The following is a 19,174-nucleotide window of genomic DNA, read 5'->3' on the forward strand; positions in this document are numbered from 1 at the left end:
ATTACCAGAAAGGTTAAAAAATGAATTAACACTAAATAAGCCAGCACATTCTATGCTGACACACCTATCACCAACAAATGTGCATTTCTCCCATACCTTAAACCAAGTACCCCAATCCAAAACTTGCTTTTAAATACGGCAGAAGTCATAGCATGTTACCCTCAAAGGCCACTTCCCCCTTCTAGGACTTTTTGTGAAATAATGTTTCTGAAATAGGAACGAGCACAAAAAGATCATGGCACCCATGGGCTCCTTCCAAGCTTTCTGTTGTTTGCTAACAATGAAAGCTTACCTAGCACTGTGACTTGGAATTGCATTCCATTTTCAAATACTTGCAACATGCACATGTATATACAGAGTGCCACAGCTATTGTGCACCAAGCTTACAAAAAAACTAGGCCTTCTATGCGGATGAAACCAACTGCATGTTATAAGCAGCGACTTTGCTACCTTGTAATAACTACCTTTTTAATTATACTTATGGGAGACATGTCAACGCTGAAATATTTCAGAACACATTCGAAAACATCAATTTTAATTGTCTGCAGCACAGTACCTGTTGCACAATTCCTTTTTCAGTGTTCAAAAGACAGCCTATAAATTATTTTAAAAGGCAGACCCTACACTCTTCTCGTGCCACGCAGCAGTGCTGCTCTTAAAGGGACACTAAAAAGAAAAATTATTTTTGCTGCTTTAGTAAATTACGTTCACAAAATAACAAAAAAGCCACTTTTACCGCAATATGTTTGGTATGCCAGAAAAGACAAAAACCAAAGATGGGTGGCGCCGCCGCCTTGAAATTCCTCCCTATATAAGAAAAGTACCGCCATCCTTTGACAAATGCCGCTTCGCTCTCTCCTGTGTTATCCTGTATCTCCTATTGGACGATGATAGCGCGCACTTTTCACTTCTTTATATTTTCTTTTTTTTTCGCCTCAGAGCCATGTTGAAAGTTCTCTGCGCAGCCGCAGTCGCCGGCGGCGGCGGCGCGCGCCCGGCCTGAAATTCAACGTGGACTTTCTAGGTGCGCCACCGTCGACTTGGCTTTCGCAAGCAAAAAGTAAAGAAAAAGCAAGCGCTTTAGGAGAGGAAGCAGCGGAGGAAAGAGTAGATGGCGGTACTTTTCTTATATAGGGACTTTAGAAATTCCCACACCAGCGAGAATCCATGAACATGACGTCATGGATTCTGATGCCGTCTGCTCGGACCTGGTTAAATTTTTATCAATAAAAAGGGACTACAGTGTATTCTGAAAGAGCCAAAGACTGAACTTAGGAAGTTTCAAGAACATTTACTCAAACATAGTGGCTGAAGTGTGAAAAAACACTTGGTTGTGGCGTCACACTGACGTACCAGCCCTGGGGTTTCGGTGCGAAATTTTTAAATGAATCTTTGATCGCATTTTCTCTAATAATCAAAATATTACCGCAAAATCAAGGAAAGTAAACAGCCTCAAGAATACTTTTTCAATCTAAGCTGATTCAGTGTTTCGCTTTAGTGCACCTTTAAACGTGACGCAAAGGAACTACAGGGGTGGGACTGCCCAAAGTCATCTTGGAGCAATTTTTGGAGTAAGTAAAATTGCGTTTTGGAGAAGTTTGGAGCAGAGTAAATTTCATTTTGGAGCAATTTGGAGCAGGCCAATCTGAATTTTGGTGGAATAATGGAATATGGCAGCGCACTTCGTAACCACGATGAAACAGAATAAACCAAACAAAGCGCATACTAGAAGCACGCTTTGTAGCTATAGCATACTAGAATATGGAAGAGTGGGTCGAGCAGCCGCACGGCACATGTTTTCCTGTAAAGCCGAAAACATCAGTGGAACTACAATTGAACTATATATTCCCGCACGACGCTCATGATGATACCGGAAAATGTTCTCAAATTATGCATCCAATCAATGCGCTAACATAATTTCTGGGTCACGATATTTCACTGCAGACCCAAAGAGTGGGAATCAACCCTGGGCTGGTATAACGTAAAACTATTCCAATCTGTCTTTATTCAATCATATGGACACTCCAGGCGCATCTCTACCGTCGTCGTCGCTGTGATGTTGCGTATAAAGTCCAGGGGAAATAACATTGTCACCGCACACCGTATGCTGTTATGTGCGAGTGAAATCGTGCGACGGTGACCCGATGATGGCGGCTCAATCGCGCAAGGGAGGAAAGCGGGGAAGAAGCGCACAGTCTTCGGTCGCACGCAAAGCACCCGTGCGGGGAATAGACCGATCCCACTAACCGATCTGCGCATGTGCCGGTTTTCCGGAAGTAGCACTGCTACCATGTTGGTTGTAGTCAACTGGTCAAAGACACCACCGGAGTTCCCGCTCGTTGAGTACTAAGCACAAGCTTCCCAGACATCTCTGCGACTCCACCACCGAGAAAAATTCGTCATGTATTTTAAGAAATTACATCGGCTGTTCATTGCAGCATGCGATGCGAACGTCGAAAAGTGCCTGCTGCTCTTTCATTTCGGTTGTTATCCGCTGATTATGCGTTGAGTATCGTATTTGTTCGAGCTTTGTATGCTGATGTACACGGTCGTTCTGCGTTACTATTTTTGCACACTTGCATCTCGGTGACAGCGACGTTATATTTGCTTAGCGATGGACATAATAGGATTTGCATACATGTTGGAGACAGGTTTGAAATGCGGCGCCGAAACTTTCGTGCCCTAATGATGCTTACCTACATGGGTTTTGCGCATGACTTGCAGACTTCGGTAACAGCGGCATGTAAAGTTCTTAGGTAAGCGAGGCAGTGTTTTTAACAGCGGAGATGTTTAAGCCAGCCATTAGTCCATCCATCGCGGACAAAAATATGTGGGTCGATCCTGGCAGTAGTGCAGAAAGGGTCCAAGCGCAATGGCACATACCCCAGTTAACTAACGAAGCTGAGCCTGGCTAAGTCTAGCTAAGCATGGTTGGGACTACTTAAGCTTAGTCACTCACCGATGGCCAATTGATAGCCAATCAATAGCTAATCAATCAATAATCAATAAATTCCGGATGACTTGGTAGTGCTTAGCCTAGCCCAAAAGCAGGACTAGCTAGGTGCCCATCAGCTCCACTGTCTCTTTATCATTGCGCCTCCAGTGCAAGCTGCGCTAATTTTTTATTTGCACTCAAGAGAATGGTACGCTTGCTGCATCGAAAACTCCGACTGCGTGGCGTGAGGTGAGCGTCCCATCTTTTGCGCAAGTGAATACGCGCTGCTCTCCATTATGAGCAGCCGCGATATACTTTCATCAGTGATTCGTACTGGTCGATTAAGCTGTTTAGGACAGTATCATCACTGTCGCTGCTAGCGATGGCAGGGACCTCTTGCTCATGTTTGGAGGGGCACAGCTGAGCTCCCAGGAAATTCAGGCTGGCAGGTGAAAATAAAAAAATAAAGCCATGTGTTTCGGTCTTATAACACTATTTATTTATTTACAATACTCTCAGGGCCCAAGGGCACTGCAGAGGGAGTTGGTTTTGATTACAAAAAATTTGAACATGAACACAAGTAAATATACATATTATGCCAAATATGAAAGACGCTCACAAATGAAAAAAAAATGATTAAATTAAATTAAATTATGGGGTTTTGCGAGCCAAAACCACTGATTATGAGGCACACCGAAGTGGGGGACTCCGGAATAATTTGGACCACCCGGAGTTCTTTAACGTGCACCTAAATCTAAAAACACGGGTGTTTTCACATTTCAACACCATCGAAATGCGGCCGCTATTCATCCCCGTGTTTCTTGTTGCGCTGTGTATTACCAGTACCATCTATTAATCTGTTGGATCCACGTCTCTCGAAGCTTTCGCTCTTTAGGAAACGCATAGAATCCGAAGCCTTTGTCCCTTGTGCTGTTGTTTTAGCACCCAGGAACGCAGCAGGTGAATCCTCCGATCGCATGATGGCTCCACACGAGCAATAAAAATTGCCAAAAATCGTTCGGAAACAGGACGCACAGGCACTCCGGGCGGCTGGAGTGGCCGGATGACTACAAGTACCAGCATGCACTGCGGCAGCAATGGCGTTGTGAAACTGGCCAGTAGGATCGGTCTATTGAGGGAGGGAGGCGGGCGTTCTCCGGCAGCTGTTTTGTATGGCGCGGCAGCACGTGCCCTATCTTGAAAGCGGTCTGTGATGGGGACAGAGTGCGAGTGCTCACAGCTTCGTGCACGCTGTGTTTTCGCCGCTTAGTTCGCGTTGAAGTGAGAGGCAGCACGAAGGTCAATTCGCTTGCTGCTGCTGCCACGCTTCCTCACTCCAGCGTTTAGACAGCGAGTTTCTGCAGTCATCGAGTGAGATGTGTTCACGTTTGCTCGTGCGCACGTGACACCATGCTTGTTAATTATATAAGCCAATGTTTACAAGTTTATAGGGCCGATAAAACTACTATCCTTTTATATTTTTATGGAATACTGGCCCTGTGGATAGAGACGCCCGCCCACTGAAGCCACTGCAGCGCGCGCTTCCCTATAATATTTAGTTCGCTCGCAGTGCCCTCAGCCTACTTTTCGTTGTTTTGCGCCTCAGCTAGGGAGCACCGCGCCTCTCAGTCCAATCAACCGTTTTCTAGTACACTCTAAATACAGCCACCCAGGCCGTTCCAACAGCAGTGACAAGAGCCGGGAGTGGTCGCGCGCGCCGGCCACTTGCTGGAAGCGCCGAAAAGTGCGATGTCACAAGCCTAAAATCACGAGAAACTGTGTGGGAGGCGCCGTCGCGTGGTCTGCGGAATGTGATCGGCCGCACTCATTTTTGGAGAATGAATCCTCTCGCTGATTGCAGACACTGCCGCAGCACACATGCCGAAGACGTTCTGGTGCAGCATGGTGCAATTTCGGTCAATTTTCCATGTTTGGCGCAGGAGTCTCACCCCTGGAACTGAACACACTTTATGGCTGATCAGGCTGGTGGACTGCTTTGACAGGGCATTCACCTTGGTGCAGCCATGAAATTCCTATCGAAGGGCCTCACATCTGAGTGCACGACACTTTGTGACAGCGGTAAGCAGACTGCTAAAGGCCAAGCTAATAAAATTGCACCTCAAGCTGTCAATTTGCTGCATTGGGGCAACCCAATCAAGGGCATGAATATAGCAGCCACTTCAAAGACATTTAATGTCATGTTTATCCCCTTCAGGCACCAATTAATTCAGTTTGATAAAAATTTAGTTGCACCACATTTTATGTGTCTTCAGGACCAAACTTTCAATTTTGCAGTGAGAACTCTCAGCAGGAACATCAGGTATGAGAACAACTATTTCATGTTTAGCCTACTGGGAAAGCACCCATTCAGCCACTTGAAGTAGAAGCTGGATGTAAAACATTGTGAAAAATAATAAAAGAAGTAAACCTGCTACATGATGACATACTAACACCATTCTTCTTTTTGGGGTTTTACGTGCCAAAGCCAGTTACGATTATGAGGCAGGCCGTAGTGGAGGGCTCCGGATTAATTTTGACCACCTGGGATTCATGAATGTGCACTACAATGCAAGCAGATGGGTGTTTTTGCATTTCCCCTCCATCGAAATGCGGCCGCCGCGGCCGGGATTCGATCCCGCATACTCGTGCTCAGCAGCGCAATGCCTTAGCTAACTGAGCCACCACGGCGGGTTACTAATACCAAGAGCAACACCTGGACGTTCACCTTCCAACTCATTTTACTAAAACACTTTACACTTATTATTCAAACTTGCAGCACTTGCGTGAATGTATGCGACACATGTTAAATATCATTATTTTCATCAGTGCATTTGCTTTTGATGCACTATCTTAACAAGCACAATTGTGCACACAGTGCCACGAAGGGGTTGTGACCAAAATGGTCCATTACACGGGCACAATTAGTCGGTTCACCGTGTGTTTGAGAGCAGCACTGCTGCGGCGCGTAAGCAGGAAGTTGGGCTGGCTCTTCCAATATTCTTTTGGCAAATAAAAAGTGCCAATCAAAAGATAGTGCCCTACAAATACCTGAAATTGACGTTTTCGAATGTGTTCAAATAGTCTTGACATATCTGCTAAGTACTATAGTAATGTAAAAGTTGCTAATTATACATTCCAATCTAACCATGAGCAGCACAAAACACTTCTTCAGGTAGCTGCTAAGCGCATAGCTGGTTTCATTTGCACAGAAGGTGCTGCTTTTTTTTTTTTTTTTCTGAACTTAATGCAGAATAGCTGGGACACCTTGTAAGATACAAAAAGAGAGACGATTTAAAGTTGCGACATGCTGCTAACTAGAATTCTTAAACAGAAATCTAGCACATATTTTGATCTAGATTTCCCAAAAATTTTAAGCAAGAAACTAACCTTGTCCCAAGAAAACACATCAAGTGTCGCCACATGGAAGATGTTGCATACTTATTCAGATACAAGCCGATACTTGGGTGTCGGCTTACAGTCGAGGATGAAGCTGAGTGAGCTAGTAATAGAATGCAATTTAGTATTCTACAAGTTGTTAGCGTAGATTTTGCATTCTACAATTGGTTTGAGGGCTGTGCCTTTGTCACTGCACCCACTGAGAAAGTACTCAAGCGACTGACTGCAACTGCTGCTTATTATAACTGATTATAAGCGAAACAACATACAAAACAGCAGACAATAATTAAGAACCAAGTCCATTTTTTTTTTTTTTGATGCCGGGGCATACATACAGATCTAAATGTTCAGATCAACTTCACAGTGCTACAGTCCTAAAGTGTAACAACTCCCATCGTGCATTTTTATGTAGCCTCCATTTCTCTTTTTTTTTTTAATGAATTTCATGCCCTGCCACATGCCACAACGGTTCCACTAACCCCACTTACTCTTACTACCTTTTCGTTTACACATTACTCATTGTTTGGCCTTTCTTCAAAGTGATGCAAAAACAGAAGTATTATAGAAAAATTCCTTTTTTTTTTTTTTGCACTGCAGTAGAGCAACAAAAAAAATGCACCTAGGCCATTTTTTCTCCTCAGTTGCTTTGACAGAATTAATGCAGCATGTGTTTTCGAAACAATCCTGTACTGCCCGATTTTGGTGACACTGGGTGCCACCATTTACTATGCCCATTCATATAAGCAATAGATTATCCACTCACAGGCCTCACTACTGCAGCTCACACAGCTCATTGAGAAATGCATGGCCTAAATGGCATCCACCTAAAAGTACTTTTTCCCAGCTGTCTTATAAATTGATCTCCGATTACTGGCAGAAACCTGTAAGATATGTTTAAACAGTGCCAGGTGCACACACAACAGTGCACTCTCCAAGTTCGTCAACCTGTCAACATGGTCGTAGGGTTAAGCCTCTCGGAAGATGCTTAAACAAGGTTATGTAGCTTAAAGCAATTGATGTTGAGACCACTAAAGGTGCTGTGGGTAACAATGACTTCGAAGCCTATGCAGAAAGAAAGCGCTGCACCTGCAGGAAAGAGGGGCATCATGAAGCCAAGCTGTGCTTAGCTGCATGATGCCTCCACGGCACCTTCACATGCACAAAGCAAAGAAAACCTAGGTTATGTGCTTTCATTATATGACCCTTAGCAAAGGCGTTGTGCAGGAGGCACACAGGCTGTGGCATCACACAACTTTCCGTCCCCTCACTGTCACTGTGCATGCACACAACACACAGACACCACACACAAAAGCACAACCAAATCATGCAAGTGGAATGTACACCCGCTAGTCAAGACATCACTGTACTGTGGTTCATCCTGTTCATTGCATGCAAAATGAGCAGGCTGCCAGATTGTTATAAGTGGACGGACATTCATACTCCTAAGGGAGCTTGGTACTTCGAGAAACTGTTCATAATTACCAGCTGTTTTCACCAAATGGCATCATTACATGTGGGCCTAACTGTAGTGGATATGCAAATTTCACTTTTTTTTTTTTACCTTACATAAAACCTTACACGGCTTTCAGATCTGATTTTGCACGAATAATAAATCAAAAACCCACTTGTAATCCTTTAAAACACATAATCTATCCTACTGTGCCCATCAGAGGTTTTAAACAATATTTAATCATTTCTATGTGGCGCTTTTGAATTTTAATGCTAAACCTTTGGCATTTATTAACACAATAAAAAGACCACATGTTTCAAGAGAAGAAAACTACCACACCACTCACTTTACCCTAGGACCAAATGAAAGCAGTGCATTTCCCATCATTTCGCGTAAAAATTTACAGAAAAAAATAAAGCAAAAAAGATCTTTTAGCATTACCGCAAGCAAATACACTAATGTCAGAGTACATAAAGTTATCACATTCCATAAAAGCCACATATTAAACAAGATTATACAAGTAAAAGCTAGTCAGAATTTTGTCACTCTACAGCATAATTTGGGCTTAATCTGCACTACACCTCCTACAACAAAGTGTCAGATACAAGTGCCCACAAACTGAGGAACCCCAAATTTCAGTTACAATACTGTGCCACGCTATCTAACACACCGCATCAGTCATTTGCAATAATATTTGTAATTCTACTATGTACTTGTTAACCCTTTCAATGCAACATTCTGATTTTCAAGACACTTTTCACAGACATCACTGCTGAGAACAGCACACATCACTGCTGAGAGCAGCACAAGCCAAATTTTAAAAGGAGGTTGTGCAAGAGCCCGTATTCAAACTCTTCCTGCTTGCCTAACACCTACTTTGGTGGGTTTCGCACTCAAAACCAAATAACAAGCCTTCCAGCTTGCCTAACACCTACTTTGGGGGGTTTCACACTCAAAACTAAGTAACAAGCCCGATTTTCACACACAAGCCCGATTGCCACACACAAACTGAAATAGATAACATGTTCAAAAGAGCAGCTTCAGCAAACGTGAAACTGTAGCTAGCTGCTGCTAGCTATGACCACACTAGGTCTGCACAGTGGTGCTGCATAGCATAGTCTGCATAGCACAGTCTGCATTACAGATAATGTATAGATTCTATCCCAATGCTATTCCTTTTCGCATTTCAGTCAGTGGTCAGAGCAGCACTGATTAACAGGATCAGCCAGATGCAAACGGTGCATGATAAGAGAGGAATAGAATCAAGCGAAAGGAATCACTACTGATCATACCGGCCCAGTACTATCAGAAATGTATTTATAAAACTTCAAGCCTACATTTCTTGTACTCACTGAGCCTATTTCAGACTAAATGATTGCATAAAAAAGCACTGAAAGACCAACAACAAAAACTAAGCTAGTAAAATTAAGTACTCGTTTTTCTCAGTTCTATCCCTGTCACATCACAACTAGCCCAACCTGGTGTTAAAGGGACATTAAAAAGAAAGATTAAGTCAGTTTGAACATATTCCTTCAAAACTAGTTTTGTCAATCTTGCAGTAATATGTTTATTATAAGACAATAATAGCAAAAGTTCCACTTATTGAATTTCACACCAAAACCTCAGGGCAGGTATGTCAGCGAGACATCACTGATTTCAATGTTTTTTTGGGCCGTTGTGGCTCACACAAGGTTCTCAAAACTGACTAAGTTCACCCTTTGGCTCTTTTAGAATGTCTTTACAGATAAGTAGTCAACAAGGCCCAAGCAGATGCCATCAAAATCCACTACGTCACGGCAAGCTGGTGCAGAAAATTGAAAGAGCGGTGCCCCACGTCTTCAGTTTGTGCATCTTTTTTGGCATAGGTGGATAGCAAAATGACGATGTCGTCAGCCAGTGACTTCCGGTTCGAGGGCTAGCGCTTCTGTTGCTTCGTTCAGCCTTGTCAGCAGCTTCTACAGTGCGATTTCCCGCTGTTCGCGAAGAAAACACGCTTCAGCAACGTGATTATGGTTGGCTGCTTGGCACTAGGGTGCGCGAACTCTTCCGTGAAAGGAAAAAAAAATGTTTCGTTTTCCATGGAATGAAGGACACAAACGTAAATGGGCAGTTGCCGTCAAACGAGTGACTGTGAACGGCGAGCTGTTGGTTCCGAACGTAGGAGCCTGAATATGTGAAGATAATTTCGTCACAGGCAAATGTTCTGGAGAATAACTTTGTCTTCTAACGTTATAGTACAAATACCCCCTTTTTAACAATCAGTTAAATACACACAGGTGCACCCAGCAAGGATCCTCAGCACATTGATTATGCGCCGTCTTCATTCCGGTACAACGAAAAGGCAACTGAGGCTGCACGAAAGAGGGAGGAGAGGTAACGTCAAAATAATTCGTGCACTTTTCAGATACTTAAATCAGTGCTTTCTCTCGGCAGTTATACACGACATGCGTCTCTTGAGAAAAAAAGGGAGACTGCGAAGGCACAGCAGCCGACAACATGGTGGGAGCTGGGCACTGCTGCAGACAAAACAGCGGACGAAGCAATCGACTGCACCATTTGTTATGGGAAGTGTTACAAATAGCCACTTATTAGGTTGACTTACCACTTATTAAAAACTACTTCGTAAGTTAACGAACGTTTATTTGCGCTTGAAAACCTTTTTGCTTGATAAACGTTAAATGACTATTTGACGCGACACAAACACGTTAGGGCATGAAATGCCTGCCACCTAAAAATACACGAGTCTAAGAGCGCCAACATATGTACAGAGGAGCGATAGCTCACACCTATGTTTTGGAACTGCCCAGCGGTGCTTGCATGGTGGTTTTTCACCAAAGTTCTGCAGTATATAAAAGACAAAGCGCATGAAGCATGGGCATGAAGTGACGGCGGCATAGACGGTGTCGTGGTCTCGAACTGGAAGTTGTAGCAGAATACGCCGTCCCTTGCGACAACCGAGATTTTGCTATCCACCTATTGTAGAAGGGTTATTTAATATTATAGCTGAATTTTTTTCTTTCTAGTGTCCCTTTAACATAGGCGGAGTGCTGCTAGGACAACTGAAAATGCAAAAATTATAAGAAATGAAACATATACAATATTCTAGCTTAGCACACTGAAACAACACAATTTGGGCTTACTGTACATTGCCTTGAAAGCTGTAGACAATAAAAACGTATATCATGCTGAGCCAACATGCCACTTTTATAGCTTACGAACTTGCAAGAGATATCTTGTAATTGGATTTACACAAATCAGTTTCTGTAATCAGATTATTAAGGTGGAACCAAGGCACTCGAGTTTTAGAAACAACCATATATCATACAAGCCATAAACTATAAGCTACATTAAATCTATTTGACTAGACTCAGGGGAATATCAACTTTTTCGAATATGAATAGTAAGTATTCAATATAGAATAGTCAAATGCAGACGCATATATTTACAGCAGGAAGACTTATTTCGGCACAATTAGGTACTACGCCTGTACCGATTAGTTTAAAAAAAAGGCAGGATCAAAGGGTCATAAGGGTCAAAGGATCTAACTTCGAAACACAAGACCACTAAATGTCATTAAAAAAAATTTTCACGAATAGCCTCTCAACAATAGAGCCTGCAGCAAAAAATGATGACTGCTGTGTGACTAGCTTTCCACTAAGTAAATGGTTGCTCATATCAGAAGCAGTGGGGGAAAAAACTACTGAAAGATGTGTGCTGCAGACACATGTAAAAGGGCCCAATGCAAGGAAAACATCACAGGTTGTAGAGTAAAAGATAAAACTGCTACATGGCTTGACTGCCAATAACACTAATTGGCAGACTATAAGCAAAAATTGGAGGTTGTCTGTAAGCTTCCACCGCGAAAATGAAAACAAACCTTGCATTACTTTGAAAATTTTGTCGAACTTCTCATAATTTGAGATACTTTGTTTAACAGACAGCGAACAGTAACCAGACTTTCACAGTCGGTTTTTGCAAAATATTTGATTAGAATATAAAAAAAACACTAAATTTATGTTTCAAATAGGAATACGAATAGTGTGCGTAATATTCTATTCGTATTCGAAACTTCAACCATTCGCCCACCCCTTATCTTGACAAAGCTGTGTTCACTGTATAACCAGTAATGGTTATAGAGATAAGCAAGTAACATGTAGCATATTAGTCAAATTGACTTCTTAAGAAGGGGCTTGATAACTCTTAGCTCATAACAATCTTCTGAACAAGGATTTTGCTGTCCCACAAGATAGCACCCACACAAAAAAATATGTTGGCTATTCTTCAATGTACTCGAGAGCATAAAGCTAAGCAACCAGATTAAACATGGCAGTGGCAGCAACTCTCTTATACCAGACAGGTCTATTATGTAGTAGCAAAAGATGGTGCTCATTTTGCAGGCTGTTAGACCAAGAAGTTCATGAGAAATTCCAGTTGTTGATCTGAAGTAACTTGTTTCAGCGCAACAGATGACACATTTTTTGGTTGATTCGGCTCAAGAATGCACACTTGTGAGCAAATATAAAGGAATGCAACTTCAATATACCATAGATCTTGCATTTGGTCGACAAAACTAGCATGCCTCCTAGCCTAATCAAGGACAGCCTGCGAATTGACCAGTGTAATTCATCATTAGAAAGTATGAAAATGTGGGCAAAAATCACTAGTAGAGCACCATTACAGTTGCAAATACGGTGTCATGCAAATGTGATGCCTCACGCACAGGTTGGTTTGATCCCATCCCATTACCGAGTTCCACGGACGTCAACACTTGAAATGTGACCATAACCAACGTGATCCAACACAAAAAATATCACAGAGTTAATTCAATAACAGCTCTGCATGGAAAATATGCGCGACAGGTTGTCGACGAAAGTGTTTAAAGTCGTACATAGCCAACCCAAAGCCCCTTCCTCACCCCCCCCCCCCTTTTTTTCTTTTTTTTAATTTTCCTACTTCGTGACGGTTACATCCTAGCAGCAGTACTGCTCATGTATGATTTTTCATACAATGTTTCACATCATTCATAACGGTACAAAACACTAACACCACTTCAACCCTCCCAGGTCCTAGCTGAAAACGCACTTGTATCTAGAGGACGTTTTTAATGATGAAACATGTTTCTTAAACAAGTTTGAAGTAATGATCTTTGTTGCTTGAAGCACTTTCATCAAATTATATATTTTCATCTTGTGCATGGCACATCATAGCCTTAGTTGGTTTTGCCCCATAAAACCTTACATAACTAGTAACGGTGACATTCATACATGCGCACGAGGGTAGGCTCGGCGATCTCTATTCGAAGAGCTCGGTGTAGATTTGTACTGAAAACATGTGCGACAAGAGCTACCACAACCCTTCCTACATTGAACAGGACGGCAAACACACGAGTTGGCAAGGCATTGCTAAAAGCGGAAATACATCGCGCTGTCGAGAGTGGCACGCCTGTACAACCATACTTTTTATGAGGCGTAAACAACGCGTACAACGTTGATTATATTCAATTGCAGCGATGCGTATTGCAAAGCACTGTAAACGTGCAACGTATGCGCGATCACAGGTTGTCAGGCAATAAATGTTTAAAAAGCGTTGAGAATTCTGCGAATACCGAAAAGAAGCGGCACACACACTGGAGCCACCCTACGGGCGCACTTTTTCGGCGTTCTGTGCAACGTGTTAGCAAACAAGTGTAAGAAGACCGCGATATGCACAAAAAGGCACAAAAAGAATCGAATTTCATTCATATTCCAGCAACGAATAGAAGTCGACGTGCCAAGACGCGTTTTGTCAAGTGAGCTTCGGCACCGGGTAAATCAGTTTCGAACAGAGGAAAAAAAAAAAGTTATTAATCACCCACGAAACTTGCACCCGCACGCTGAGAAAGAAAATATTTTTAAGCATTGGCAACATCAACACCGAATGTAGTAACTTTTCTTTTCTCTTTTTCTCTTAGGGTTACCAAGACGGCAGTAGTAGACAACCCAAAGGTCCAATTATACCACACGGCGCATTTTAATGGAAAAGAGAAACCAACCTAGGCTTACCTTACAGTATTAGCGACGCAACACGTGAAACGTACCACTGGTACCGTGTATAACACCACGCTATTAAAGCTACCACAGTGCTACAACACCAGTCACGTATCCACGCCGCGCGGCAGCCCAGGCAGCCATCACAGGCACAAGGGCCGCGCATAGGCGAAACGCAAGACTTGATTGGCTGGGGCTCGGTGGCAAAGGCGCCGTCTAATTGGTCAATGTGCCAGCCAAAACGGCGGGCAGAACCACTGCTACAGTAGAACGGTCGAGTGGGACGAGCGGCTGGGGCGGCGCATGCTTTGCAGTGAGGCGCCCGACGTGGAAAAATACTGGGGCGGCGCTGCGGTCGAAGTGGATTGGGCCGCATCAAGGTCGCGCCGTTGGAAACTGCTGGCGATACTGCTCCGCAGGGTCATTCGTACTACTTCGCGCGCTGGTATTTGCGTTCAGACCGCTCAAATGGGGTTCATAATTGCATATGACATGTATTTATGCCTTAAGAATAAATTACTTTCTTTCTCTTCTTTATTTATTTTTTCTTATTTTTTAATACCACTCGGTCATTGCGCGTGCATTGCGGCCGCAGTGTCGGCTTTCATTCTACTAAGTTATTGTACGGTTCCCTTCGGAGAAAAAATATTTTTCTCGTTCTTCAAGCAGCATGTATCTCTCGTGTGTATTGTTGCGCATAAAGTTTTTCATCAGAAGGCCCTGCGAAACGCAAAAGGAGAAACATATGCAACCTTCCTGCTTGCCGCTTCAAACAAATAAAACATAGCTTGCCCCATCCGGTGCCTTGTCCTCCGATTTACGGGAAGTATTGTTATAGAAAAAAAAAAAAAAAAAAAAGCTGCAGCGCAACATTTCATTCAAATTTTCGCCTTTCTCACGTAACAGAATGCAGAGTAATCGGTAAGGGGTCACTTATTGCAGTCGGACCTCGAGCGCCGAAAACGGTTTTAGTTAATTAAATCAAATCAAAGGAGAATTTTATTAGACAATAATATAAAAAATGCGTACAAAGATATTTGGTCCCATAGCCTAAAGCGTCCATTATATATGCTAATCTTTGGCCGTAAGCCGTACATGGAATTTTTTTTCCAGTCAATACTTAAAAAAAAGAAAGAAAAAGAAAAGAAAGCCTGCGTGGTAGCCTAATTAGTGGCTATATAGTATAGTGGACACGGTCTTGAGCTCGCGGGTTCAATCCAGGTCGCGGAATTCGATGGGAACGAAATGGAAAAAGACTCGTGCACTTCTATTTAGGTGCACGTTAAAGAACCCCAGGTGGCAAAAACTATATAAACCGGGTGCCTTAATCATATCGTGGTTTTGCCACGTAAAACCGAAGAACTTGCTTATATATAAAAAAAGAAAAAAGCAGGTGGCTGCGTTCTTCGGCTTATTTCTGGGGGTGTCAACAACATAAATTATTCTCGAGTCTGATTTCCGAGAAAAACATGTTACGCTTATCCTACATTTCATGCATAAATGTAATGCCGTTCCCAAGTGTATGACCGCTTAACTCAGCTTGTATATTATAAGCGGCTGCTTTCAATTATCCGCTGCACTATCATAACGACCATAATGAAACAATTAAAGGAACGGCATGTCTCACATACACGCAGAGATATGTGCAGATCTGTTGCGTTCGTTGAAGAAGATAAGTGTGGCACCACACGGGGCACGCAGTTTTAATGGGTTGAAAACACGGTGAGACTGTCAAAAATCCTTGTCTGAATCAAGTTAGAAGATTTACAGGCTGCCCTAAAACGGGGCGTTTATATTGATTGAGAGCTAGGAACTTGTTAAGCAGGACTTATTACCACCCGTCCGTTAATTCTCCCAGGAACTGCGCCTCTGCGCAACAGCCACGACAATCCGGCAGCACAATCATTCGGAATGACAGTCTTCACCGCATTCGCAGAAATAATATTCATAGCAGGCAAGATGGTTTTGCCTGCTATGAATATTATTTCTGCGAATGCGAGCTTTATTTGCAGTATTCACTAGTAAGCGTGTTTGTTACTGCAAACACGTGCGCTTATTCCGGTCGGGAGTTGTCACTTTTTCAATTATTGCATTTAGAAGATATGTTATTTTTTCCCTTATACATATATATCGTGAATATATATGCCTATGTACCCTTTGATTTAATTACCTAGAAACACATTGGTCATTCTTCGCGCCACGCAGTTAATAAACCTGGTTTATTTCACCCTAATATTGTTTTCTTCGATCATTGTCCCTGATCAATATCCAGCAACAAGAAACGCGCGTAAAATGGCACGGTATCAATAATAAAATTTTCAACGTAGCCTTCATGGTGCGGAGATACCAGTTACTTTTAGAGGACAGTGGTAAAAACAGCAGTTCACCTGGCTAAAACTACATTTGGTACCGGCCGTTAAGAGTCATGGGCACACCGAAGCAACTAAAACATTTAAAAAAATGTACTGCACAGAGGTTCTGCGAAAAAAACTGGGCATCCCGCGCTCGCTAGCAGACGACGCGCTTGACAACGACAGCAAAATTGAAGACGTCGCGTTGTATAATCCATGTCTCAAATATATATGTTTGGCAAAATGGTGTAAACATAAATTTGCAGTTGAAATAAAGCACTATTTTAAGAGAGTACTATGCGCAATCGGCCTCGGCGCCCGCAGCGAAAGTACGTTGAGTATGCCGCGGAGCGCGTCTCCGCCCCAATCCAGTTCGCTCGCAGCGCCCTCGCACTATTTTTCCACACGCGGCGCCTCAGCGGCAGAGCGCCGTTCGGCCCACTCAACCATTGTCTAGTACACTCTAAGTAGAACAGTTATGCAGGGTTGGCAGGGTATGCATGCCGGTATATATATATGCATGCCGGTGACTATACGACGTATTACATGTTGAGAAACTTGGTGCCGGCCAGATGACATCGTCAAACAGCAGCACCTTATGTTTTCAATAATAATAATAATAAAAAAAAAAAAAAACATCCACATCCAAGTACGGCGACGGTGTCACGTCGTCCTAATGGGAGGCTGCCCTAGCAGCCCCGATCTTGAAGCACAGCTATGGGCTGTCCATCGGGCCCGCGACGCAGCAGAGAGGCTCGGCCTTTCTTTACCATGTCTGTACCGACGTGGGAGCGGCCCGCTACGTCCTGACGTGCGTTCCGAGGGACCGTAATAAAGTTTTATCATAACATACCATCCACGTACAGCGCTTTCCTCTTCGCCGATGATATTGTCACAACAAAGACCAGCCAAAGCCATTACTTAGATACTCAGTTTTCGTAAAGAATTCGAAATCCAGAAGAAAATTGTGCGTACTACAAAGCTTCAATTAATTGTTTGTCCGTCATGGCTGCTTAGAAAACTGCTTATAAGGATATGTAATAATGAAGGCTCGATACTCGGGGCATGCTGTTCGTACTTGAACAAGTAAATTGTATTGTTAAAAGGTGACGACGACTCACGCATTTACTTCAATGGAATGTCTTACCGACCTCTTTTAACCAGCAAGTGATTCAGCTTTTCATGTGTCCTTTTTAGGGGTGTGCGAACAGTGATTTTAACGCGACAGCGTTAAGGGCCCCGTGTCGCATAAAAACCGGCGTCGGCGTCGTTGTCCGTTAAAGAAAAATATATTTATTTATAAGCTTGTATATACCAGGCATTGCTGCATCACATGCGGTATATGCGGGTTATAATGCCACACCATATTATACCTTGTCTTACATTCTTGACAAAGTTATTCCTCGGAATTTTGAGAATGACAGCTCACAAACAAATGTCATGAAACAAAACACCGACAGCGCATTCCTTTTAAGTTAATTTTTCTCATACTAAAATATTAAAAGTGCGAAACAATAACAGAAACCTGAAAATGATAAAATTTTCTTGGCCTCCGGGATCGGCCATCGGGACCTCCCGGGATCGGCCATCGCAAGAGGCCTCGTTTCTACCAGGAAGCTCGTCTTCGTGCATAGCGTTCGCCGCCAGCGTCGTTCGGCGTTCTCCCGGCGTTTCCTGGCGTTTCGTCACCCGGCGCCGCTCAGCGTCGACGCTGAGGGAGGCGCCAAGCCAGAGATCTCGGCGCCGGCGCCGCCGCCGGTTGGATGGATGGATGGATGAGGCTGAACCCTTTAAACCGGGCGGTGGCATACGCCATCTAGCCATGACTATTAACCTATTTTGTACTTTGTGCTGGGGGAAATTTCACCCCTGCCTTGATTTTTGCCACCAATCAGATAACCTCTGTTTGGTTATTTCTACCCGCTTAAAGTCTATTTTGCCTTCACTGTCCCTAAACCCCAATGCTTTAAAAAAATCAGCCCCGTTGCCTTGCACTGTAGGGATAAGCCCTTTACAGAAAAGTATGAGGCGTTCAGCCGTTTCCTCTTCTTCTCCACACGCACAGCACAACGTGTCTATACCTTGGTACTTGACTCGGTACATCTTAGTCCGCAATACTCCCGTCCTGGCTTCAAACAACAAAGAGCTTCCCCTAGAATTATCGTAGATATTTTCTTTGGCAATTTCTTGCTTGAAAGTTCGGTATGTTCCCAGTGATTTCGTCTGCATCCCTGTTTTCCACAGACCCCTCTCTGTTTCCTTAACCTTTTTCTTAACCGCTGTTTCCTGGTTGGCACCCCTCCTGCAGTCCAAATATTTGATTGACAGTTTTCTGGTCAGCTTCCTCCATTTTGTATCAACATTCCTCATGTACAAATAACTGAAAACTCTCCTTGCCCACCGCTTTTCTGCCATTTCTCTCAATCGCTCCTCAAATTCTATCTTGCTGCTGGCTTCGCTGCCCTCGAATGACGTCCATCCCATGTCACACTGTAGCCCCTGATTTGGTATATTTCCGTGTGCTCCCAGAGCCAGTCAACCTACCCTTCGCTGCTTAACTTCCAACCTTGCTCGAACCTCTGATCTCATGCACAGGACCGCATTGCCGAAAGTCAAACTAGGGACCATCACCCCTTTCCAAATCCCTCTCACCACTTTGTACCTATTGTAATTCCACAGTGCCCTATTTTTCATCACAGCTGCATTTCTGCTACCTTTAGCCGTCACATATTTTTCATGTTCCGTTAGGTACTCAGCCCCATTGTTTATCCACACTCCAAGATATTTGTACTTATCCACCACCTCCAGCGTAACCTCAATGTATCCTATGCTCGCTGCCCTGATTATCATTAAAAGTCATGACTGCCGATTTTTCTTTACTAAACTTCAAACCTAAGCTATCTCCCTCTTTACCACAGATGTCCATTAATCTCTGCAAGTGTTCCTCGCTGTCAGCCATAAGTACAATGTCATCTGCATACATCAGTCCTGGTAATGACTGTTCAATCCATTCTCC

At 43.4% G+C, this 19,174-nt stretch overlaps 1 protein-coding gene across 6 annotated transcripts in view; it reads right to left on the reverse strand.

Annotated features, from left to right (window-relative positions):
* LOC119435918 (nuclear receptor coactivator 5-like) overlaps window positions 1-13,988 on the reverse strand; it is a 206,026-nt gene extending 192,038 nt beyond the window's left edge. For 2 of the 6 annotated variants that reach the window (XR_007465293.1, XM_049660898.1), the window contains exon 1: window positions 13,823-13,988. The gene's annotated coding sequence lies outside the window, so the exon portion shown is untranslated. The remainder of the gene's footprint in view (window positions 1-13,822) is intronic. The other 4 variants (XM_049660896.1, XM_049660897.1, XM_037702614.2 and 1 more) reach the window with 2 other exon arrangements.
* Between the last annotated feature and the right edge of the window lie 5,186 nt (window positions 13,989-19,174).

Source organism: Dermacentor silvarum, chromosome 1 (assembly GCF_013339745.2).
Source record: "Dermacentor silvarum isolate Dsil-2018 chromosome 1, BIME_Dsil_1.4, whole genome shotgun sequence".
NCBI classification, from domain to species: domain Eukaryota; kingdom Metazoa; phylum Arthropoda; class Arachnida; order Ixodida; family Ixodidae; genus Dermacentor; species Dermacentor silvarum.